This window comes from Stegodyphus dumicola, chromosome 2 (genome assembly GCF_044657685.1).
Source record: "Stegodyphus dumicola isolate Sdum_Otavi_A_Nest chromosome 2, ASM4465768v1".
Classification (NCBI taxonomy): domain Eukaryota; kingdom Metazoa; phylum Arthropoda; class Arachnida; order Araneae; family Eresidae; genus Stegodyphus; species Stegodyphus dumicola.
In genome coordinates, this window is record NC_140769.1 from 265,454,793 (window position 1) to 265,480,937 (window position 26,145).

Here is a 26,145-nt window from a genome sequence, read left to right on the forward strand (position 1 = left end):
ATTTCTTAAAGCCCAAATTAATACCACATTATTATTTCTTGCAAAAATAAAACAAAATATAAATAACAAAACGAATATTCTTAAAAAAAACAAATAAAATTCTAAGTCAGTCATATTTAGTTAGCCTTCCGCGTTTTCAGTGTTCTGCCTTTTTGTGACAAAAGCATCTAATGTTGTTTGCCTTTTTCTTTTGCGTTGTTCTCTTAAAAGTTCTTCATAAACGGATAGAGCATCTCTAACACCACGCCTTACTTTTGAGCTCCTGTCAAAATTCGGATCATTTTCAATGAATTGATCCATTATTTCAGTTATGGTAGACAAACTCCTTTTTACAAACGCCATCGAAAGTTCTTTTTGCTCTTCTTCTGAATCACTGCTGTCAACATTTTTGTTTTCTTCTTGTTCAGTTAATTCCTTGAGCTCATCATTAGAAAGACTAGCCGCTGCTTCTTGAATTATTTCTTCGACATCGTCCACATTTACCCCTTCAAAATATGTCTGTACAATACCGCACCAAACAAGAAATACAAGTACACTCTTTCGGATATGTATTTGAAACCTATCGCTGCATAATATTTCGGGGAATCCCCGTATGCTGCGAGCGATTTCGTGGAATCCCCGGGTTGAAATAAAAGAGCGCTAAACCGAAACAGCGTTAAGCGGGGTCTTACTGTATAATTTAACAGGCGATAAGAGGAAGTCACGTGGTATCCGCATGACAATTTCAGTCATTCGGATTGAAATTTATAGTTTGATCGATTATCTTTTATAGTTTGATATTTTAATTTTTCCGGTTACTTTATGGAAGCATATGGTATACATAAACATGTATTTTGGCGCATTTGCTTCAGTTTGACGTCTAAATGCATTTAAATATGAAAGCCTTAAAAACCTCCAAACGTGCCCCCCCCCGCAGTGTATCATAAATTTAGCTATTTGTCGCAAACCTTTTAGCTAAAGGAAAAAAATATTTTTTTCTGTAGAAAATAAACGTAAATAAGTAATGAAAGTTAAATGCGAACGATGAGAGGCACATTTTAAATTACTTAATAGCAGAAAACATAGAAGACTAAAGCGTCGCCTTAGGGCCTGTGAAATTTATAGCTCCTATCTCACGTTTCTAAGTAGACAAGAAACTTGGACAGTTACCAAAAAGTACGAATGATTGCCATATGCGAAGTAAAAGAACTTCTGACGTTTTGACAATCGAAAAACCGTATATTAAAGATTTAGTACGTCAAGGATAAAGTATTTAAAAAACTGTAAAGATGCCAAAGTACGTTTCTTTCTTTGTTCTTTTGTAGAAATGGCGAGAAAGCATATACCATTTATTAATGTGTCATACCTTTTCTGCTTGGAGAAAACTCGTTACAGTTATTGAAGAACAAACTCAAAATTGGCATTTTAATAGCAGTTGGTAACAACATAAAATTTTAAATTCCTTTTTGCAAGGCCTGAACAAATGTGTCTGTATTGCTCATTTTGAACATGTATTATGCATTCTCGTTTCGTTGTGTACCTGCATTAAATATGAAAATCGGTTCTATTTCTGTATTTTAACTGCCAACGAACCTCAAATGAGTGCGGTAAAGTTACTTTGCTTATATATGTAGTCTTACCTAATTTCTAAATCATAATTTCACTTTACATGTATTCTAGGCAATGATATGCTTTCACTTTACATGTGGCCTAGGCAATGATATGCTTTCTGAAATTTCTGTTCGTTATAATGACGATGTATCATTAGCAGCAGAAATGTCATTAGTCTCCAAACACACTTTTTCCCATATCAGTTTTGTGTACGAATCACTTTTCACATGGTAGCTACCAAATGTTATCACGTGTATTATGTTAAATAAAATTGCTACTTTTCCCTTTTGCCGGCGCAAACAATACAGTCGCCAATAATGGTACAACTGATGCCAAAAGGAATATATTCGCTGGTAACCTTTTACGCCTCATTTTCAAAACACGTCGCAGCCATTTCTTAACAGATTGATTGTTTCTTTCAAAACTGGCATACAATTACACAGAATATTTACAAAGATAATTAAATTTTATGCCCTAAGACCATTCGCGGTAATTAAGTCAATTAGGATGCAATCACACCGCTCACCCGAAGGCGAAATTATAGAAAAGGCAAAATCAAGGGTTAAATTCATCCATTCTAATGAGAATGCACTAGCGAAGTAAAGTACTGCGGATTTACATAATTTCTGAGTAAGATATTCGTACGAATTGAAATGATTTTTGCATTTAAACTTGTATTCCAAATTAAGATATAACTTGATATTAATGTAGATAATTACAGACAGAATTATATTTTTGTAGCGTAGTTTACGTGAGATGAGATCACTTGGGGTCACGTGATACGAACCGGCGAATCAGAATGTTCAATCATGATAGCATAGTAAATTCTTAAATTAATGTCTTTTTACAAATTTATTGTCTTTTTTTATTTATTTATTAATCATATTCAATTGTTTATGCCTTCAAAAGACAAATTCTTAGAACTAACATTTATTAACATTTTTTATGTGTATACTATAGTATGTTGTCGCTAACAAAATCTGCTTGGCGAGATTTACGCCGGCGAAACCGAAAAGTACAAGTACCATAAAATTTAATGATGAAAATTCTGGTTCTATATACGTATGTTTCTTGCATTGTGAGAAAATGGCGGAACCCACAGCCACCGAATTTTGAATACACGTAGTCTTTCCCCCAAACATGGGAAACTCGAAGTCCGAATTTTCACTTTCGAGTGTGTTTTTGATTTATTTCATATTTTGTTTTAATTTAATGAATCTTTGTTTAACATACAAAGTTCTAGTTAATTTACATGTCCTTGGCTACTAGAATTCTAGTGATGTGTCCAGCGACTATTCGCTGGTCTTCCTGCAACTATGAAATATATATCCTAAGAAGGATTAAAATACCCTTTCATTCCCTCAAATAAACACTCAAAGACGGTCCCTTCTGGGGCTTACAGGAAAGCCTCCACTTGGGCTTTAATTTAAGATAGAAAATAAGAAACTAAGCCAATTCTAACTAGCTAAATGTAAGCCGAAGCTATACAAAAATAACTAACCCAATTAACCCGTAATTAAACCTCATCAGCGATTATTAACAGGCACATAAGGCTACGGCTGAACGGAGTAAGATAGGTTGAAAAAAAATATGTGGCCCGAAAGGCAGAACATGCTTTAATGAGAAATTCTAAGCTCTTTATTTGAAAGTGACTGAACGTTCCATGAACTAGTTTTTCTACTTCATTTACATAAAAAACGAAACTGAAATCTCATTCTGGCAGGGATTTGTAGGTAGAAAACAAGAATTTAAATGAAAGGGTTTCAAAATTAAAAATAACAAATTAAATTAAAAAAATTATTTAAAAAATTATAATTTTTTAATCATTATAAAATTAAAAATTTATAATTTTATTTAATTTTTGTTTAATTTTTAATTGTTTAAAATTATAATTAAAAACATTATAATTTTTTAATTACTAAAAAAATTATAAATTAAAAAAATTATTAATTTAAATTAAAAATAACTAAATAATGAATTTAGAAAATTAAAATAATTCCTACAGACAAACATACCGGTTTTAAAGCAAGAAATGGCAACATTGTTCGCAATAAAAAATTTACACCTCCGACACCCCAGACTATTCACATTCAGCAAAATTTCAGATATTTATCTTTCAGTTCTAATCCACAAATTTGGCTATTGGAAAGCAATGTGTTGTCACTGCCTCAAACAAAATACTTAACTATCTACTTGCACCAGCGTGTTACAATTCGGCAGAGCGTACGATATTTAACTTTTAAAGTTATTCTTTCGGTTACCGAGTCGAAACCGAAGTGACTGAAAACACATAAATGCAATTCTTAATAATATCTTTTTCTGATTTTTAATTTGATTTACATAAATAAAAATGCATTTAAATCATTAGGTGTGTAATAAAAAGTATTAAATATTTGTATGAAATGACATCAGCATTAAAATCCTTACGTACTTTCATAAAGATAATTCTTTTACACGGCTGGCCGCTGGAGTGACTAGTTTTCAAAGAAATATTAAAGCGAATAGCTCCCCTAGCACTCTACCGGGAATTCTAAAGCTATGCTGTTTTAAAATATTTTTTAATTCTGCTCTTGAATTTTATGCGGCCTAAATGTATAACCGGTAGTGTGTTCAGGGACAGTCTGGTAACCTTAGGTGCTCAACGGAACATGAAATCCTTAACAAATCCTATATGCAATGTAAAATCTGAATCCTTTCAAGATTTTCTTTCTTTCTTCCCTCCCCCCTTTTTTTGAATTGAAATACGTTACATAGTACATTTTATATACAAATTAGAAAATGGCGGATATTATTCTAAAATTAAGTAAAGACCCATTAGCTTTAAGCATTTATTGGATATGGAAGGTTTAGAGCTACATCTTTCACAGAACTGCGTTTTTAAATAAGTTATTTTGAGAAATCGAAATTTTAACGTTTGGAGGCAAGCCGAAGAATAAATATTTGTTAGTATTTAATTCTGAAGCTCTACGAAGTATTTCGGGTAAATCTTTACATTATGGTAACTTGGCGATTTTTTTGGCGAAAATTTGGAGACCAACCCTGCTACAGCAACCTGCTAGTTTTCTTTTGGACTCCATTTTGTTTTCACGATGTAAAGCCATTTTTTTTTTTTTTAACTCAACATTTTTTCTAACAAGCTGCTAGCCGAATTACGCTTATACTAGAACTTTTATGGAACAAAACTGCTTAAGCATGACGAAGATTAGGTGCGAAGTTGGGAGAAAGTGCAGAATCGCAAACTGCTTGCCGCGTTTTTAAGAATTGCACATACACGGTATCCATGTACACGTCGACCTATTTTCACTTAAAATAAATCCCAGAATTACACAAAAATGGCATTGCGCACACTCTTGACTTTATCCATGTACACATCGGCCTATTTTCACTTAAAAAGTCAAAGAAAAGTGAAAAATCCAATTCTTCTTATTGTTGTAAAAAGCGCCAAACAAATAAGTGGGTGATTCTGCACTTTAGCAGCGAAATTGCTTCTAAGTGCTTATTAGCTAAAATCACGAGCGGATTTTTCCGTAAAATGTCACATTACATGTCTCAGGATCTCTCATTTCTCTGAGATAAAATAATCTGTGATTCGAACTGTGTGCTTCTCATATTATTGCTAAAGTCCTAGCTAGTAACCTTTATCGCCTTACCAAAATGTCGCCAATCTACCTGTTACCATATTCTAAAGGTTAGCTGAACATGGTATAGCTAGTAACCTTTATCGCCTTACCAAAATGTCGCCAAACTACCTGTTACCATATTCTAAATATTAGCAGTATTTCGAATTATGCGCTTTGAAGTTTACCTTTTACTAGCGTTTCTTAAACCGAAGAAAGTTTATTTCCAAAATAAAGTCGAAATGACTGGAATTCCGCCTATTCTAACTGTAGAAATGAGCTTAAGTCTTTCAGATCGTTTATATATAGGCCGATTAGGAGATTCTTTTAGTTTTTTCTGAATATTATCTCTGAAACAAACCAAATTGATTTATAAAAATGAAATTATTTAAAGTTGAGGGAAACTGCAAAATATAAATACACCAGAAAATTGTTTTATAAGACGATACATGTGTTTCAGTATAAAAAAAAAAACAAATATTATTCGTGATTACTAAAGCCTTTCTGAAAAGGAAAAAGTGAATATAAGACTTCTACTCTATATAAATAATTTTTTATTTCATTTTGAATTTAAATAAAAGCTCTAGGTAAGTATCAGTTATAGAACTCAAAATTCAGCATTTTGAACCTTTTTCTTCTTGATACATGTTCTCAGGACTTGTGTTTCTCTTGATTTGCTTTGGAAACATCATGTGTCCTGAATAGGAACAGGAAGCTTACTCAAGCTATGTTCAAGATTTGTGTGTAACAGCCGTCACAAGCAGGAAGGGTATGCAAAACCCTTTATTTTCTATACTTTTACAAGTACTCCCGAATTTAGAGATACAAAGACCAACCACTTGTGGTCTGAACGTAACAATATAAAACTATTAACTAAAACTCTAACTAAAACCTAACTTTGAATTATATTTGACAAATGCCTAGCACTAAGATTGACCTTTATTTAAAAGGGTACGTATGTAGTACGCCGAGCTGCTGAAACTACAATACGTTTACAAATATCAAGAGGGCTAAACAACTGGCCTTAAAGGCAACCAGCAACTGAGTGAAAACTCGTAAAAACTGCAGTGGCAAGCGGATTGTTTCCTAAATCTCCTCTCTCTCTCCCTCTCTTGGCAAAAAGCCACAACTTAAATACTTGGGCGTTAGCAAGACAATTTCCATAAACAAATTAAAGCATTTAATTCTGGCCGGAAGTAGAAAATAAGAAGTGAGTACAGTTTTAAAATAAAATAAACGTTAGTAAAACTTAGGATCCTTACAATGTCACTTTTAACACCTTTAAAAATTAAAAGCATTTCTCGTCAGCAATATGAGTTCAGAGTCCCTAGTTTCTTGCAATTTAATTTCCCAAATCTAATTAGAGCCAACCAGCGGCCGAGCGGTAAAGCCACTGAACGCTGGTATTTCGTTCCGGGGTTCGAACCCAGCGAGCGGGTTGGTGGCATGAGAGTTTTATTGGCTTGCCCCATGTGTTTTATTAGCTTCCCCCATGTGTAACACGTATATGAGCAAGTTTCTCTTAGAACATTTTCAAAGAAGGCAGCTGTCATTTTATACAGATAGCCCTTGAGTGCTTTGCCATAATCAAATAAACCAAACCCAACTCAAGTTGTTTTTTTTTTCAACGGCAGATTGTGAACAATTACAAATGTAACTCAGTCCATTAATCTATTACAATGCTGGATGTGGTGGTCTCTTTATGATGGAGGCACCTAATAGGTGGGGCACCATCGCCTTTCCTATGAAGGAACGGACAGTTACAACCATGCCTTCTCCGAGATTCGAACACAGGCCCTTCGGCATCGCAGTCAGCTTTCCTGACCGACTAGGTGACACCCAACTGAGGTTAAGACGATGGATTCATCCTGACTCTTAATTACAGTATCCAGGTAGTAAAACAGCTAATGAAAGACAAATTGAAAAATGATGCATGGAATGGTTTGGTTTTGGTTTATTTGATCATGGCAAAGCATTCGAAGGTTTCTTCTTAAAGGGAAGGATGTCTTCGTGGACAGCTTTCTAAGAGAAAATGGCCCGTATACACGTTAAACATGTGGAAAAATATGGAAATATGGTTCGCGAGATTCGAACCTCAAACCGAACTACCAGTGTTCAGCGATTTAACCGCTAGTAGGCCTAGAACGATACATAGAATGAAACAACTTCTTATTTTCAGAAGGTGTGAGAATTTTACAAAACAATACCTATCGTCTAGTGGAAACAATAAACACATGAATTCAGCTGCTAAAAATTTTCTGGATTTTTTATTCTTTCTGGTTACACAGCTCCACCATATTGCCGAATCATTCCATACCATTCTCGCGGCGTAGAAAGTTATAAATCCCAGAAATATTAAACTGTTCTGTAAGAGATATTTCCAACCAAAGGTTTGCTAAAGATTTTTACTTCCTTGTACGAAGTAAAAAGGAAGTATTGTAATCGCGAAAAGTTTCAGCCAACATATTTTAACGAAAATATCCATTTTAACGGCTATCGAATGCAATTTAACGATGTTTTTGCGTGATATCTGTACGTAAGGACAGAATAAAATACACTTTTCCTTAAAAAAAATTATAAAACTGCTTTAAAATTAATTCTGAAGAGAATATTTCGTGGCGTCTGTACGAACCTATGTACGTACGTGCGTACGTACGTATCTCGCATAACTCAAAAACGAGTAGCCTCAGGACGTTGAAATTTTGTATATAGGACTGCTATACCATGTAGATGTGCACCTCTTATTTTGGTTGCAATCGACCGCACCAAACGTATATAAATATATTTATATATATATCCACTCTGTTACCCGGCTCAGTGATCTCAGTTTCTTTACTCTTATATGTTTGTAAATTGTATATTTTTTGCTTTAAAAATGATTGTATTGTGTTGTTTTTATCTTCCGGTTAAAGTTTTTATGCCTTTAATAAATCTGTATGCAATATTTTTACAATTATCAACAATTTAAAAGGTGTTTAAGTGCGGTTAAGTTTTAAATAACATGGCGAACATATTTGTTTACATTTGAAACAGCAGAATTGTAGATTTGTTGCCAATCTAGAGAGACTAAGCTTCGCAACACAAAAATAACGCCTTCATTTATTATTGCGAATTAAATCATGCTTAATCCTTTCTGGAATTTTTTCGAGGAAATAAGTGTTTAAGATTTACTTCGTAATTTTTAATGCAGATATTTTGAGTTTTATGTATTTTTGCCTTGTCGCGAAGTGAGAGCTAAATTAATTGAATGAGAAATACTAAATCGTCTGTGAAAAACTGTTTCTTTTCTATCTTGTTTGCTTAATTTCTTTCATACATCGTTTTAGCTTTATTACAGTATTTGAATAGAACATGTGGCAACGGTAATTCTTCAAATGATATAAATTTTGAGCATTCAGAGTGTCGTTATAGTAAACAAATATAGTGAATTTTAAAGAGTGTATTTATTCTATTGTGGTTTATGCGCTGTGGACGAAGTAGATTTAATTCAATCCAATCAATTTAAATGAAATTCGAGAAAAAATGCGTATAATTTAATATTCCGTACAAGGAAGTCATGTGGTGTACACATCAGATTTTTTTCATTTAAAATGTAACAGTACTTTGTTAACCAGTGACACAAACTTAGATAATTTAAAACAATTTTTTATTTTTAATTAACAATTTTTAATTGGCATTTTATATAAACAAGTACGTGATTAAATTAAATTTGATATTGAAAATAAAACATTAACCATTAAAACAATCTGTCATGTTTCAGATTTTAACGGAAACCCAAAAGGGTTTGTTAAGGTTTCTTATGACCTCGCTGACCTCACAGTCTACCAGTCTGCTGTAACACTTTCTCCTATTAACCCATTTTTTGTCTTTTTAGCTTTATAGTAAGCATCATTATCTTACCACTTAAGCCATATAGCAAAATTTAAAACAGTTTAAAAGCAGCATACCAGTATTTCACAGTGGCAAGGAGGCAAGACTCCACCTGCTATTGGTAAAAGCCTCGAGCACCATATCTGTGTCAGTATGACTTGGCTCCAGTCCGGCCCCAATTTTCACCCCGGGGCTGGGTCCGATGGTCTCCCAGACTCTTTTCCCCTACCACCAACAGAGGACTTTCCGCTTGCCCCCATATTTTGAGTGTCCCCATGCCTCTCAGTCACTATACATTTACAAGAGCCCGCGTGACTCAATCGCTCTGGGGAAAGTCCTCGGACACGTAATAGCAAACCGCACATTGAGTTGATCAATGTTAAACGAATTTCGCTTACTGCGCATGCCCAAAAAAGAATATGGCGCAGTTAGGACTTTGGCGCAATTTCAAAAGAAAATAAAAACGGTATATGGTTAATATTATGTTATCTTGGGCGTAAACAGTTCGAAGTTTTAAAACGTGTCAGTTTGTAAGCTGCTTCATTACTTAGAATGTAAATGTCGATTGTAAACTACCCAAATTTTCTTTTAAAAAGGATTACAAAACAGGAAATATTACAAGATATATTAGCTGATTATACTTCTGAGGAATAAAAATAATTGAGTACTTAACATACGTTCCATTCGTATATACTTTAACAAATTAAGGATTAAATCTAGTTTAAATTACTGAATTAAAGGTCGAATAAATTATTGTAAGTAAATGAAACAGACTGTTGCAATTGTAAACAGTCGATAAGACCTACATGACGAACAGGCTTGTGTAGGGTTGCTTATGCTTAGTCGCCAGTATTTTCTCCCACGCCAGCGGTGCTCCCCGGACATACTCCCCGGACATACTGGTATTACGTACCGCATGGAAAATCATGTTGTCCTTCTCTCAATTGAACCCAAACTATACATTTACAAACATCCATGTCGTCTTGATACAAGAGAGTCACTAACCACTATACGAGGTGGCTTCATTTTAGGTGGCATTTATACGAGGTGGCTATTTTCCTGCTGCGACTTGTGTTGTGCAGTAACAAAAGTCGTTAAAAACGTTTCGTATTTAAATTTGTATTCTTAGATAATAAGCAGTCGTGAATAATTTAACCTGTAATGTGCTTTCATGCTCAACATACATTGCTAACTTTTCGGATTTTAAATATATTAATGGCAGTCTCTGTATTTTATCCGCACCGTTATCCGCTATTTATGTTATACGTTTTGTAATCAACTCATAACGCTCCTTTTCTGCGAAGACCCAACTCTCCAGAGATGCTGGGAAATATCGCTTGCAGTTTCAGTTGTGGCCAAAAAGTGATTGATCCTTATTTCTAACCCTAAGGAAAAACAGGAACAACCGAAACTCCAGAGCTTTTTTTTTTCTTTTCTTTATTGAGTTCCCGGGGGGAAAGAGCAGTCCATTCTTCCTCCCCTGAGCTTTTTTATTCCGAATCTCACGTTTACTTGGCCATTTAGCCGATCGCTCCGTTGACTGGCGCTTTTTTGGTTCTTCAGTAACTGGATACGTGAGAAGCTTCGCGAGCTGGATTTAAGGATAGAATATTGTCTGTTCGTTCCATGATAATGCATGATGGACATGAACTTTCAGGATTTCAACAGACTTCAGAACCCTTACACTTTTAGAAACTTATCTTCTATAAAATTTAATTTATCGCAGCTCATTGTTTGCCTTCTTTGCTGGAACGGCGTTAGACACGAGGATGCCTGGGTTCGAGACCCTACCCCTAATCGAATAAATTTATACTTTCGAACAAATTCCAAATTATCTTAAACGAATGATCTAATTATTATTTTTTAAATAATTTAAATTTAGATAATTAACAAGTAATTCGATATTTAAAGAATCTATAGAATGCCGTCTAGCACATGGAAAGCAGCAAGAGCTAGTGTGTACACATAATACATAAGTAAGTACTAATCACTCGATGCCAATAAAGAGCTTAATACATATAACATAATTCAATTAATAAAAATACACCAATAACGATGAATAGTAATCAATGTAAATATTACAGTAATTACGCTTCTGCCATAATGCTGGGATTATCATTGGCATTTTATAATTATCTGCACTACAATAATTTTAGATTTTAATTTCAGAGTTGGAAATGCTCCTAAATTTAATGCGAAAATATTTCTCTAATTGATAATAAAAGTTATGAAGTTGTACATTTGAGTTCCTCATGGATTGAAACATTACGAACATGCCATGATGCACCAGTAATTTGGCGGAGAACAGGCTGTTTTACGCTGTTTGCAATTTTTTTTCATACGATTTACAATAATAGGGCCAGACTGGGTGGGCATAACAAAGCATTGGACGCAAAATGGTTTTATATATGAGTAACTTGTTATCTACGGATAGAACTGTTTCGAGTAATCTAGAAGACTTGTGCAGTAACAAAAGTCGTTAAAAACGTTTCGTATTTAAATTTGTATTCTTAGATAATAAGCAGTCGTGAATAATTTAACCTGTAATGTGCTTTCATGCTCAACATACATTGCTAACTTTTCGGATTTTAAATATATTAATGGCAGTCTCTGTATTTTATCCGCACCGTTATCCGCTATTTATGTTATACGTTTTGTAATCAACATGTGGTTAGCATGTGAGTTGCACTCGTAACTTCTAGAAAATAGATTATACATGTGGTTAGCATGTGAGTGTCTTTGTGAGGATCACCTCAAGATATGAGACTTGCTTAATCCAGGACAAGGTGCTACCGTAAAATTTAAGATTTTTCCAAATATTTTTCCTTTTTGTGAACATGATCGCTACAGTTTTATCTACGTTGATTTGGATTCTCCATTGTTTTAGCCATGTATGCATATGGTTTTGTAAGTGTTGGGCCACTGGATTAAGTAATGCACTTTGTGCAAGAAGCGCTGTGTCATCAGCGTACATTGCAAGAGCAGTGTTGGAAGTACTAGGAATGTCATTCGGATAAATGTTGCAAAGTGTGGGACTCAAAATGGACCCTTGTGGAACTCAGCTTACCATTTAACAGAATGATTCCCACAAGCCATGCGTTTTGCCCCTCTGTATGGTTCTTTATTTGTCGGGTAAGAGTAAGGGGGGCGCAGCCCCCAGCCCACCTGAATGAGTGTACCTCAGTCGTATGACTTGTAATGGGAGCTAGCCCGTCCAACAACAAACGACGAAGCCAGCGATCCGGTCGTGTTCAAAACAAAATAACAAGTGCTGGCTTACTTCTCTTAAAAAGATTAAAGCTCCGGAAAACCAAAATCCCCAGTAACCGAGTAACTAAAAAGGTTAGTATAATGAAAACTAAACGAAGTAATAAAAACGAACATTGAAATTCATATTATCACTAGACCTATATCACTCATAATAACGAACATAATAAAATAATAAATAATGAGGTTATTAACATAAATTAAAATACGGCACATAAAACACATAATACATTCAATCGAACAACACATATACTAACACTCATACAAAAATTCCCAAGGCCTGTTTATTTGTATTTAAAATCTTCATAATAGTCTTACTGTGTTACATTATATTCTTATAATTTTCCTTAAAATCACTGTTATCTTTCTTCTTATAATTCCCCCTTGCGCTCCCAGTAAGTAAACAGTCTTCAAAGAAATGATATGCATCTCCCTTCTTGTTACAGATAAGTCATTTTCTTGAAGCCCAAACCGGTTAAGGTAGGCCGGGTTAAGGTAGGCCATGACCGGTCATTAACTGATTTACATCAGTATCTTTATAAATATCCATATTCTTTCCAATTTTAATATTCTTTAGTAGACCTTGATTTTTCTCGTACGATCCCCAGCCTAGTCTCCATTTCTCTTTATTAGCACGTAAAGCAGAAATTGACTTTCTCTTAAGAGTCTGGAATATAGCTTGTAACAACTTCCTCATCAAGAGCAACAGATTTTGCTAAGGCATCCGCCCTCTCGTTCCCCTTTTGTCCTGAGTGTGCTTTTATCCAATGGAATTTTAGAGTAAAAATTAATGTTATACTTAATTTTCAACGTCTTTTCTATCCATTTAAGGGCATCATATATAGCATAAGTCTCTGCCTGGTAAACTGAGTTCATATTATGTAATTTAGTCCTATTGTTGAAAATATCAGTTCCGTAGAAGAAAGCCACAAATGCACAACCTACACCACCCTCGAGTCCTGAGCCATCAGTATAAACATCTATTTCTTGGTATTTCAAATAATTGCAATCAAATGTAATGAAAATTTTATCTTTAGTGTGTATACTTTCTTCATCAAAACACTGAAAAGCATCACTCTGAATGCTAATCCCTTCTAGTTGTATGTCGTTGACGAGGTTGTTCGACAATAAAAATTTTTGATAATAGAATTCATAAGAGAACGAGAGAGGCGGAATGCCTGCCAGTACGTGTGTGTGTAATTATGGAAAAGCCTCGAGGGCTATCTGCCTAAGGGGAGGGATGCCTTCGTGGAGGACTTTCTAAGGGAAACTGGCTCGTATACACGTTACACATGGGGAAAACCACGAAAACGCCCATGCAGCCAGCCCGTTCGCGGGATTCGAACCTCAAACCGAACTACCAGTGTTCAGCGACTTTACCGCTCGGCCGCTGGTGGGCCCCTGCCAGTACGAAGACAACTTTAGTGGAGATGGTACGAAAGGCTCTTGTAACAGCCAGCATCCAACCTCTCTGCCACATATTCAGTTTATTCCGTAATCTAATCATTTTCCCTGACATGGCGCCCCAAGCATCCATTCCATATAAAATCTTACGCAATATTACACAGTTAAAAATCTTTTTCAATATACATGCTTTTTTATGTAAAATGTCACCATTAAAATTGCATCTATAAAACTGTAAAATTTTTCTCAATATCTCTATGTATACATTTAAAATGTTCAATAATATTCAGTTTTTCATCTATGATGACACCAAGATATTTTATACTATTTTGAAATTTGATATTATGCCCATTAAATTTCAATTTCGGTGCATGTGTCTTAACCTCACCTCTAGGGAAAAACAGTCCGAATGTCCTTTCAATATTAAATTGGATATTCTCGATTTCGCTCCAGTCCATAAGTTTTCTTTCAACTTTTACAAAAATTTCTTGTATTTTTTCCAATCAAACACCATTAAGTAGAGAAAAAGATCTCCATGGTGGAATCAGGATTTAAATCGGTTTAGAAGAAAGATCCGTGCTTTAAGAAAAAGCTGTCAGTTTAAAGGCTTGGTGGAAGAAATCAGAATCGTAAGAAAGATCGAATATAAGAGATGCCTGGCCTCATATAAAAGGTGTGTTAAGAAGGCTAAAAATGACTTAATAATTCTACTTTCCTTCAAAATGAGGAATACTATGAGGGTCTCTTCAAGGTGGATACAGGTAAAATTAGAAAATCTTACTATTATACGAGATAATGAGAACAGGATTGCGTTAAATATAGAAGAGGAATATAGACGTATTATTAAAGATGCACTCAATATTGAAACTATTGATAGAGAAGATATTGTTGAAGATATTAATCTTTCCCAAGTCTGTGACAAAAAGCCGGTTTTCACTTATGAAGAGATACATGAAGTTATAGTGAAGCTTAGAGATGGGTCTGCCCCAGGCCTTGATGAAATTGGTGCAAAACTTGTTAAGTGTCTTTTCATAAAGTACCCCTCATTCTTTATTATGCTCTATAATAAATGTTTGCGGCTACATGTTTTTGCCGATACATGGATGGTCGGAAGACTGGTTTTATCATCAAAAGATGAAAGTAGGTTTCGTCCTATTTGCATATTAAAGATATTTGCTATAATTTTTGATAAATTAATTGTCAAAAGATTTTCCTATGTAATTAATAATAAGAACCTACTTGCAGATTGCCAATATGGATTCAGTAGGGGGAGGTCGGCAGATCTTGCCTTATATAATGCGATTACAACAGCTCGGGACTTGAAGAAAGTGGAACATCTCGCTGTTGTGTCGTTTGACGTCAAAACTGCGTTTGACTCTGTCAGATGGTCTTCCGTGTTGAATAATATAGGAAAATTCAGTATTATGGTTATCAAAGATTATTTTAGGAATAGGAAACTTATTGGTACTATTCCGTTTTGAGGACCGTAAAAAATTGTAGCGAAAATGTGTGCGTAAAAGCGCCAAATCTAGCAAACGCGCCCATTTAACAGCGCGCCAAATCTAGCGTACGCGCTGATTTCAGATTGCGTAAGTTTATATAGTTCTATATTTCTTAAGACGCCATTGAAATACTAGTTTAATTTTTAAATCTTTTTTTGATTTAAAATCCTTTTTTAATATCCTATGGATTTAACAATTTGGGAATTGCCCATGACGAAAAGTCGGCAATAGAATTTTGGGTAAAGTGCAGAATCACCCACTGTTTGACGCGTTTTTAAGAATAGCACATACTCGGTATCCATGTGCACATCGACCTATTTTCACTTAAAAAAAAATCCCAGAATTGTATAAAAAGGGCACTGCGCACACCCTTGGCTTTATCTATGTACACATCGACCTATTTTCACTTAAAAAAATAAAAGAAAATTGACAAAAATCCAATTGTTTTTACGCTTGTAAAAAGCGGCAAACAAATAAGTGAGCGATTCTGCACTTTTGAATTCCGATTCTGAATATTTTCAAAGAAAAGGCATCATTCATTATAGAAAATTACGTTTGAACAACCAACGAGATGAAATTATGCTTTAGCGATAAGTCGGTAGCGAAACAGCGATGCAGGCATCCATTCAGTTATGTTTAGCAATTTTTACATAAATAATAACCTGAAATAGTTCTTATGCTTCCATTCGGTCATGTTTAGCTTTTTTCATATAAATTATAATAATAAAAAGTATTATATGAAATTAACCATTCATCTAAATTAAAACATCAATCTTAGATAGTTATTTACTATTATACTTCCTTTCTTGCCGCAATTATTTTTGACAGCATTGGCATCAACAATAGTTTGGCGATTTTTTACGGCCCTCGAAACGGAATAGTACCAAATTATTTTTACAGGCATTTCAGAGAGTTGAACAACAAATTTATATAGGATGGCCTCAGGGATCATGTACTGCTTCATTGTTCTGGGCCCTAATAGTGAACCCACTTCTAACTGATTTTAATGTTTTGAATGCTAAAATTATATGTTATGTTGATGACATTTTAATAATTATTAAATTTTCTTCAACCAAATCACTAACATTATAAATAATACTTTTTGGCTTCATAAATTTACTGCGACGTGTACGGACCAAAGTTTTAAATTGTACATTATCCAAAATGTCTTTTTCAATTTTAGAAACATCGGATCTATCTTTAAAATTGATAACCATATCACCGTTTTTCTCCTGTAAAAGCTAAAGCTCTTTACACCTATTTCGTGTGGTTGGATTTGAGTATTTAGCTCATCGTAGACATCAATATCATCGGTAACCGGTTTCATAATCAATGCATTCGCTTTAGCGCTTTTTGAATTTTTCACATCCTTAATTTTACCACTCAATAGGACCTCATCACTATCTTTATTTCTTTTACCATCTAGTTTATCTGCAATCATTTGTTTTATCTCATCTTTAAATTCTAATAGTGTCTCCTCATTGCTCTTGACCATTTCCATCTCCATAATCTTGAGAGACATCTTATGAGCCCATTTTATATAATAGCATCAACTTGTAAGTTAAGTTCTGTAACCAAATCTTTAGAAACCCGTTTTGTTTTAAGTTCGTCTATTATTCTATACATTTCCTTAACTATGTCTGACATTTCTTTGTCTCTCTCATTTTCTTTAATTAGTGAGGTAAAATGTAATAAATAAAATCCAATAAAAACTGCTGTAAGGGAAATAATTAAAAACACTAAAACATCAATCTTTAAAATAAATCAAAAATCCATAAATAGTTCAATAATCAATCCTTTCCATAAATAATAAGTTAGAAGGCCTTAGAATAATCCAAACTAATTTTTAAAATTAAAACCAAAGTTCTGGCATGAAAATTGAGCAAATTGACCAACGGGCAAGGAAACTTCAATTTTGGTGAACCAAAATGTATCAAAACTTCCTTTCATCGGGCCGAAAGACAAACATATTATGCACCAAATGAGTTAATGCAAGTACTACTTAGATCTTCAAGTGTAAACAAAAGTCGGCCTCGTTAGTCTTAGCTCACTCTAAAACTTTAAACATTTATTACAAAAAAATCATATAAGTTGGAATCGTGCTTTTAAATATATAAGTAAAAATCACAATACTGAATACAAATCAACAATCAAAATAAATTTGCAAGGTATATTTAGCAAGTAATCATCATAAACTTACCCGTGCATGCGTAAGGGGCGTTCCGTGTTAATGGAATACTCAAACATTCATTTCTTCAAAAATAATCATTATCTTGATACAAGTGGCACATTTCTAGAAACCAGAACACAAGATAAATGAGTAAAATGCGCTTTAAATACCACAAAACCAATATGCACAAAATAATGAAGACTTTAAAACACACCACAAAAACTGCCAAACAACATGGTTGCTGACATGCGCAGAACTAGGGCGGTATCTGATCGCCTTCGAACCTCTAACTTTCGTTCTTGATTAATTCAATTGATTACCCACTTTATTTGTCGGGTATCTGTTATACAGGGTGGTAATAAAAAAACTTTCCCGATGTATGAACGACTAGCGGGCTATCCGTTCAACCATTCGAAATGGAACTCCAGGTATTGTTATTTGAAACCATGTTGTACACTAAGAGGACAGGCCTCACTATGGTGGAAGCATATAGGGAAAGTTTTATTTGGATAATTCGGTGGCCAAGCATACACCTTTGAAAATTTTAAAACATCATTATTAAAGGCCTTCCGCATAGTGAAAGACCAAGCAAAGCTAGAAGCCGAACTTTATAGTTTTTATCAACGTAATATGGAAGATTTGACGGACTTTATTCTGCGAAAAGTTAAACTGACAGACATGCTATATGGAAAGAAACCCGACACGGAGGTAACTGAATTAATTTTACCACGATTGTAACCTGCTGTCCAAGATTACTTGGAAATGTTGCTAAGTAGAATTTAAGAACCGCGTGTGTCGGCCTGTGTGCCTATCTCGGCAGATTTTGCTGGATCTTTCAACTGCTTAATCAGTAAATCTCTGCGGTCGCTGAATCTCAGCGGTAATGTTAGAACGCGGTTATCGCAGAGCCTCGTGGATAGTGATCTCGCTATTTTATTCATCCAGTCATTATTTTTCATTTCTACATCACATAAAATAACAGCATAAAATAACAGCTGCGTCAAGTGGACGCAGCTGTTATTTTAAAAGTTGAATAAAATGGGCTTTAAACCCTTCTTACGTATCTGTGTAAATTCACACTTAGTAGCAGTCACTACCACACTTCCTAAAAAGGTGGGGCCTCTCGATATTACAACAGAATATTTGATCTTTAAACTGCGGCTCTCATGGATAAAGAACACTGTATGCCTTTTATTCACCAAAAAATATTATACATTAAACGGAAGAAAACTAAGAAGTGCACCTTAGGAGAAACGGAGAAAATACAAGTCTACAGAGGCATTTAAAATAGCCACTCGCAAAAGATAAGGAAAGAAGTTTAGAGATCCAGATTACTTTACCGCTGAACTAGTTACATTGCACAAGAACTGCAGTATCAGAGATTTAACAACGTAGATTTTATGGATGAACTTATATCAAAGTCCTTTTCTTCCCAAGGGCTTATTACAACTCCAGTTTCTAATGCACAGAATAAATGGCTAGAGTGCTGAAATAAATCAAAACCTTGCGCTGTCAAATATGAAGCAAGTACTAATACTAAGTATACAAATAAACCTATGATATCCATGAAAGCGTACACAGTTTCCATAGCTTTTTATCTTCTTATATTAGAAAAAAGAAAACAAATGTGTGCGTCGAAGCAGTCAGCTGATCTATGTTTACGTTTACAGAGCATTAGTTTCCCACTTTTCACAGCAGTTTAAACGCAAAAAATTTCGGGGTCTCATATTTCAACGAAAATAACCATTTTGACAGCTGTCGACTCATTTAGACGATTTTTTGCATGACACATTTGTACGGACAAAATAATGCACTATATTTACCAAAAGGGATAGTAAAATGAATTTTAAATGGTTTCAGAAGACATTTTTTTGGAGACGTCTGTACGTATATATGTATGTATCTCGCATAACTCGAAAATGATTCGCCACAGAGCGTTGAAATTTTGTATATAAGACTGCTCTAACTTATAATTGTGTAATTCTCTTTTCCGTTGCAATCGGCCGCGCGAAACCTACACTGGTGTGCAAAAATTAAGGACGAGACGGTTTTTTCAATATAACTTTGTACAAAAGCTTCCCAAATCAACACATTTAATACCGTAAGATCTCCAATACGTAAGGACATGAGTAATGTAAGCAACACTTACTAAAAGAGAAATCAGAGGGATAAAAAGAAGAGTTATTGAAAAAGTACCATGGAGCGCAATGCGACTGAAGGCCGAAACATCCCTGTGATGGGTGTCCAGCAAGAAACATCCGGTCTTTAATAGGGGATATGATCTCCCCTGACTGCTAGGCAGGTTTCACAGCGTCTGCCCATGCTGAGAATGAGGGTGTCAATGAGTTCTTGAGGCATTGCTGCCCATTCGTCTTGCAGCGCCAATCGAAGCTCCGGAATCGTTACTGGTGGTAAGGTACGAGCTGCCAAGCGTCTGCCTAGAAAATCCCATACATGCTCGATGGGATTGAGATCCGGAAATCGTGCCTGCCAATCCATACGTTCAATATCCTCACTCTCTAAGAGCTGTTCGGCAGCTACTGTGCGATGGCATGGTGCATTGTCGTCCATGAAAAGGATCTGCGGACCCACAGCGCCTCTAAAAAGACGCACATATGGAAGAAGAATCTCGTTACAATAACGGGTCCCGTTGACTGAACCTGCGTCGAAGATGGGAAGGTCTGTACGACTACCAAGCATGATGCCTACCCAAACGAGAACACCGCCACCTCCCTACCTGTCCTTTTCAATGATGTTCGAGGGATGATTGCGGCTTCCCCGCTCTCTTCAGATGAGTATGCGATGAGAATCGCTACTCAGACTGAATCTGCTCTCATCTGTAAAGAGTACTCGTCCCCATTCATTGTCTCTCCAATTCCGGTGTTCCCGGCACCACAGAGAACGCCTTCTCCGATGGGCAGGCGTTAGAGGTACACACCGTACAGGGCGTCGTGCAAACAGACCACCACCGTGCAGTCTTCTGGCCACGGTAAAACGCGATATCGGTCGTCCAGTCGCCTGTGTCGTGTGTCTAGCGATTTCTCCCGCTGTCTGCCGCCTGTTTCTTCTGGCCTGTAAGGCAATATACCGGTCATCTGCGGGTGTGGTTCCTCGTGGACGACCACTACTAAACCCCCGGATAGCTGTTCCTGTAGTTTGAAATTGTCTCCAAAGTTGTGAAACGATGCTGTGAGCAATTCCGAACTCTGCAGCCACACTTGTCACACTGCGGCCTTCCTCCAACTTCCCAATGATTCGACCTCGGGTAAAAGCATCCAGATGTCGTCTAACAGATTGATTATTCGCCATTTCTCGCTGAGGCAGCAACTCGGCGTGATTTTAACTGCTATACGGCGTGCAATCTCTTTGCAGAAATACTGATCTTACACCGACAACATGCTTTATACTACTCAAACACTCCCCCATTACGTCTACTTGCATATCTGCGCATGTGCTACAGTACATCACCTTACTTAATCTCCTGATTGGTCTTCCTGTCCGCTCTGCCTCTTCGTTCAGCTGATATGCTAATTTTTCGACTTCGTCCTTAATTTTTGCACACCAGTGTATATAATAGGAGGACCGGAAAGTAATGTCGCTTTCTTACATTAAATTTAAACGAATACATTTTTAACAAGTGTTTATTTTTAATCAATAATATAATAACCCTCGTTATCAAGAACCCTTTGCCATCTAATGTGCAGATTTTCAATCCCGGACCGATAAAAATCAATTGGTTTTTGGATAAAATATCTCGAGATGACATTTTGGACATTATCCAAATTTAAAAGTTTTTGCCTCTAAGAAAATGATGTAGGGATCCGAATAAATGGAAATCCAATGCTGCGATATCGGCCGAGTATGGTGGGTGAGTATGGCAGTACCTCCCACCCCAATTCATTCATTTTTTACAGTGTTCGTTTTGCACAGTGCGGTCTTGAATTGTCGTGTTGCAGAATGATGCCTTTTCTGTTGACAACTGATATTTTTTGATTAAAGATTTGTTCAGTCCATCCAATTCTTCACAATAAAGGTCTGCATTAACAATTTGTCCAGGTTTCAGCCATTCAAAATGAACAATTCCGCTAATACTCCACCAAACACACAGAAGCGTCTTTTTGGGATGTAAACCCTTTGTAATCCCTATTAAAACTGCCTTTTGAGGTTTGGATTATCATATAGGACTTATTTTTTTGTTTCCACTAATCAAACGATCAAAAAACGGTTCTGTATGGTGTCGTTGAAGCAATACGTTGCAAGTGATGGATAGGTTGGCTTTGTTCTTTTTGGACAGATTATGGGGGACACAAACACCTGCTTTGCTTATTTTTCCATTCTGCTTTAAATTTTCTTGGATGGTCGACCAAGTGTTTGACATAGATTTGCTTCCACTTCTGCCATTAGCATGTTGTTGTCGCCATGCGCAGAAACGACATTACATTCCGGTCCCCTATAAAAGGCATGATTTGTTTTTTTATAACATTAGTTGTAGAATTATCAATAAATTAAAAATTTAAGTGGCGCTATGTGTAAAGAGGCTGTATTTTGTTTATATTTGAAACTATTAATAGACAAGTTAATTAAGTTTAATGGCGCACCAACTTCGGTGTCATTTTACAGAGTGGGACCAAAACGTAACTTTTAATTTCGTGCACCGAAAATTTTATCTTCCTGCCCGCTGGATGAATAGCTTGTTTTTTAATAGGAACTCTAATTTTAATTCTAAAAAATTTTTTAAATGTTTTAAACGTATTTGTTTTTTTTTATGGTTTTCTGTATTTTACAATTTTTAATGAAATTATTTTGAGTTTTTATGTATTTTTGCCTTGACGTGAAGGGAAAACTGAATTGATTGAATGAAAAATAAATGCTGCAAAAAATGTGTATTGCTTCACAGGTTTGGACAAGGAAGTCATGTGGTTGTTCACATCAGATATTTAATTCGAAAATGAAAGTAATCAAAAACAATCTGAGAGGGTTTATCGAGCAGTGTAAAAAAAATTAATTCTCTCCATGCGTTCGACGAGAGTTAACAACAATATTAACACATCAAAAAATTATTCGAAAAATATCATGGACTGAAAACAAGGCTTGAACGTTGGACAGATAAATTTAAGTCCATTGGTCATTTTAATTAAGCCTTATTTCACTCGTTAAAAAATCGAGGGCACACTAAAATGACAAAATATAATCTGTCACTACCATTTTTTACTTCCTTGTACGAGGTAAAAAGAAAGTATTGTAATCGCGAAAAGTTTCAGGCAGCATATTTCAACGAAAATATCCCATTTTGACCTCTTTCAAATGCAATTTAACGATGTATTTCCGTGATATCTGTATGTAAGGACAGAATAAAACACTCTTTTCCTCCATAAAAATTATAAAACTGCTTTAAACTGAATTCTGAAGAGAATTTTTCGTGGCGTCTGTACGAACGTATGTACGTACGTGCGTACTTACGTATCTCGCATAACTCAAAAACGAGTAGAATCAGAACGTTGAAATTTTGTATATAGGACTGCTATAACATGTAGATGTGCTTCTCGTATTTTGGTTGCAATCGGTAGCACCAAACGTATATAAGTATATTTATATATATATCCACTCTGTTACCCGGCTCAGTGATCTCACTTGCTTTACTCTTATATGTTGTAAATTGTACATTTTATGCTTTAAAAATGATTGAATTATGTTGTTCTTATCTTCCGGTTAATGTTTTTATGCCTTTAGTAAATCTGTATGCAATATTTTTAGAATTATCAACAATTTTAAAATTGTTTAAGTGCCGCTAAGCCTAATAACGTTTTTGATGGCGGCCATTGCTCTTGTTTACATTTGAAACAGCAGGATAGCGGATTTGTTGCCAATCTAGAGAAACGTAGCTTCGCAACAACAAAGATAACGCCTTCATTTATAATTTAAATCATGCTCAATCCTTTCTGGAATTTTTTTGAGGACATAAGCATTTAAGATTTATTTCGTAATTTTTAATACAGATATTTTGAGTTTTTATGTATTTTTGCCTTGTCGCGAAGTTAAAACTGAATTAATTGAATGAGAAATACTCAATCGTCTGTGAAAAACTGTTTCTTTTTTGTTTTGATTGCTTAATTTCTTTTATACATCGTTCTAGCTTTGTTATAGTATTTGAATAGAAAATGTGGCAACGATTAGATAATTCTTTAAATGATATAAATTTTGTGCATTCTGAGTTATAATATGAACGAAATATAATACTGTTAAGTAAACCTAGCGCCAGAGTGTCGCTATGGTAAACAAAGTGAATTTTAAAGAATGCATTTATTCTATTGTGGTTTATGCGCTGTCGGCGAATTGGGTTTAATTTAATCTAATACGTTTAAATGAAATGCAAGAAAAAACGCGTATAATTTAATATTCCGTACAAGGAAGTGATGTGGTGCACACATCAGATTTTTTTACAATAGTGGAATACATACGAATAGAAGTATTTATATAAAATAGTTTTCTTTTAGTAATATAATGTATAATGTCGTGGTAAATGATAGAATTCAGATTCAGAATGTTTTAAAAACGAATTACGGAAAACCCTTTGGAAATATAATATTCTGAAAATTGAGTTTCTAAGATATTTTAAGCTAGCAGCATAAATGTTTACTATAAGCCTCTCAAGAAATAATGCATTGTAGAGCTTTAGCACATTATTTTAAAAAAAGGGTCAGAACCCACTTTGATGCGATGCATTGCTAAAACACATATAACAGATTTACGAAGCCAATAAAAGTTTCCGTACAGTTTCGCGCATTATAATAAAGTACCTCAGATGTAGGTTCTCTCATACATAATTGAAGACGCTTATCTGTAATCGAATAAAATGAGCGAGCATCTTGTTTCGAAATCCCACTGACGTAATTTTCAATCTTCTTGCTCAGCCAATCGTTAGACTGCACGTTTATAGCATTGGTTTGTTTTGTTTTGCTTTTAACTGCAGTTCTTTCCCACACAGGTATACATCTATGACTGTGAAAAGTAACACCATATCTACTTTTTTGCTCCAAAGCGTTCCGTTTCCCACCTGTGCCCAAGGAGTTGAGTTGAGGAGAAGAGCTCCTACTTCTTGGAGCGCAGCCAGGAAGCTTTGGAACTCGTTTTCCTTGCCTTACAAACAGTTTTCTTTTCCCCCCTTCTTTTCTTTCCCCTTTCCTATGCGCCTAAAATCACTAAGTACACGTTTCGAATATAAGGGATTACCGCCATTAAAAGACGATGAATCGAAGAAGGGTCGTTTAATGTATCTTGATTTGACCTCGACAATCACTTGCATCAAAAGCAGATGAAGACGTGTTCCGGAACTAGAGCTGCATACGAAACTGATTGAAAGAATTCCTGCTAATTGCTTAAGAAAGTTTCTTACGAGCTTAGAGTATTCGAGTGCCGAAAGATTTAATGCCCTATTTGTGATCATTTTCAGATCATTTCATTTAATTGTCACTGTTGTCGCGTATTGTTCTGTTTTTTCATATTCTTTCTATTTCTATTCATATTCTTTCTATTATAACGGATTTCTACGGTCTCCAGGAAGTAAGACAGATTGTCAGCTTCGTCAATGACAACAAGACCATCATACAAGTCATACCAGGTTAAAACCTGACGATATGTAAAAGACAGCATGCCTTATATAAATATGTAATTAACTCACTTTTTCATACATATATTCAAATTCCTATTCAAACTTGTTTTCATTAATATAACTAGTCAATGTAAGTTGGAAAAACCAACATCAAATTGTATTTATAAATGCAATTTGCTTTGTAATTAATTAATAACGAATGACCTGTAGTGCCCAATGAGAGGCGAGGCAAGGTAAGAATAAATATTATTATTATTATTATATTCGGTTAATCTTTGGATTATGGTAACTTGGCGATTTTTTGGCGAAACTTCGGCGACCAACCCTGCTACAGCAACCTGCAGGTATTTGTTTGGACGCCATTTTGTTTTCACGAAGTAAAGGCATGTTTTTGTTTTACTCAACATTTTTTTCCACCAATCTGCTAGCCGAATTACGCTTATGCTAGAACTTTTATGGAACAAAAGTGCTTAATCATGACGAAGATTAGGTGCAAAATTGGGAGAAAGTGCAGAATCGCAAACTGCTTGCCGCGTTGCACATACACGGTATCCATGTACACGTCGACCTATTTTCACTTAAAAAAACATCCCAGAATTGCACAAAAACGGCATTGCGCACACTCTTGACTTTATCCATGTACACTGCTAAAGTCCTAGCTAGTAACCTTTATTGCCTTACCAAAATGTCGCCAAACTACCTGTTACCATATTCCAAAGATTAGCCTTATATTCTTTCTATATATATATTATTTATTTATTTATTTAATGACCCATCATTCTTTCTCTTATCCATTTTTTCTACTTTTCTCATATACCATACTTATATTCTTTAATACTTTATTTCATTTTGCTGCACTACTTTTCTTATAATCATGATATTGCAATAATTTGTTTGTTAAAAAATAAGCTTTCTTAAATTTAAAAACTGTATAATGGCCTCGCCTGGATTCCAATACCAAATCGAGCTCCGAAATGCTAGCTGTATGTGCTTCTAATTACACAGCAAAGATAAATTATAAGGAGGGTAAAATACCTTACATTCTCCCCCACTTAAAGGAGGAAGGAGGGGACCCAATCACCAAATCCTGGTGTTGACAAATAATCATCCACATCT

General features: G+C 35.1%; 1 long non-coding RNA gene across 4 annotated transcripts in view; it reads right to left on the minus strand.

The window, feature by feature from the left end:
- LOC118181616 (uncharacterized) overlaps positions 1–26,145 on the minus strand; it is a 976,960-nt gene that overhangs the window by 719,715 nt on the left and 231,100 nt on the right. For 3 of the 4 annotated variants that reach the window (XR_015039873.1, XR_015039860.1, XR_015039859.1), the window contains exon 3: positions 17,451–17,543. The exons of the other annotated variant lie outside the window; for it this stretch is intronic. This is a non-coding gene — a long non-coding RNA (uncharacterized LOC118181616). The remainder of the gene's footprint in view (positions 1–17,450; positions 17,544–26,145) is intronic. 4 annotated transcript variants of the gene reach the window in all.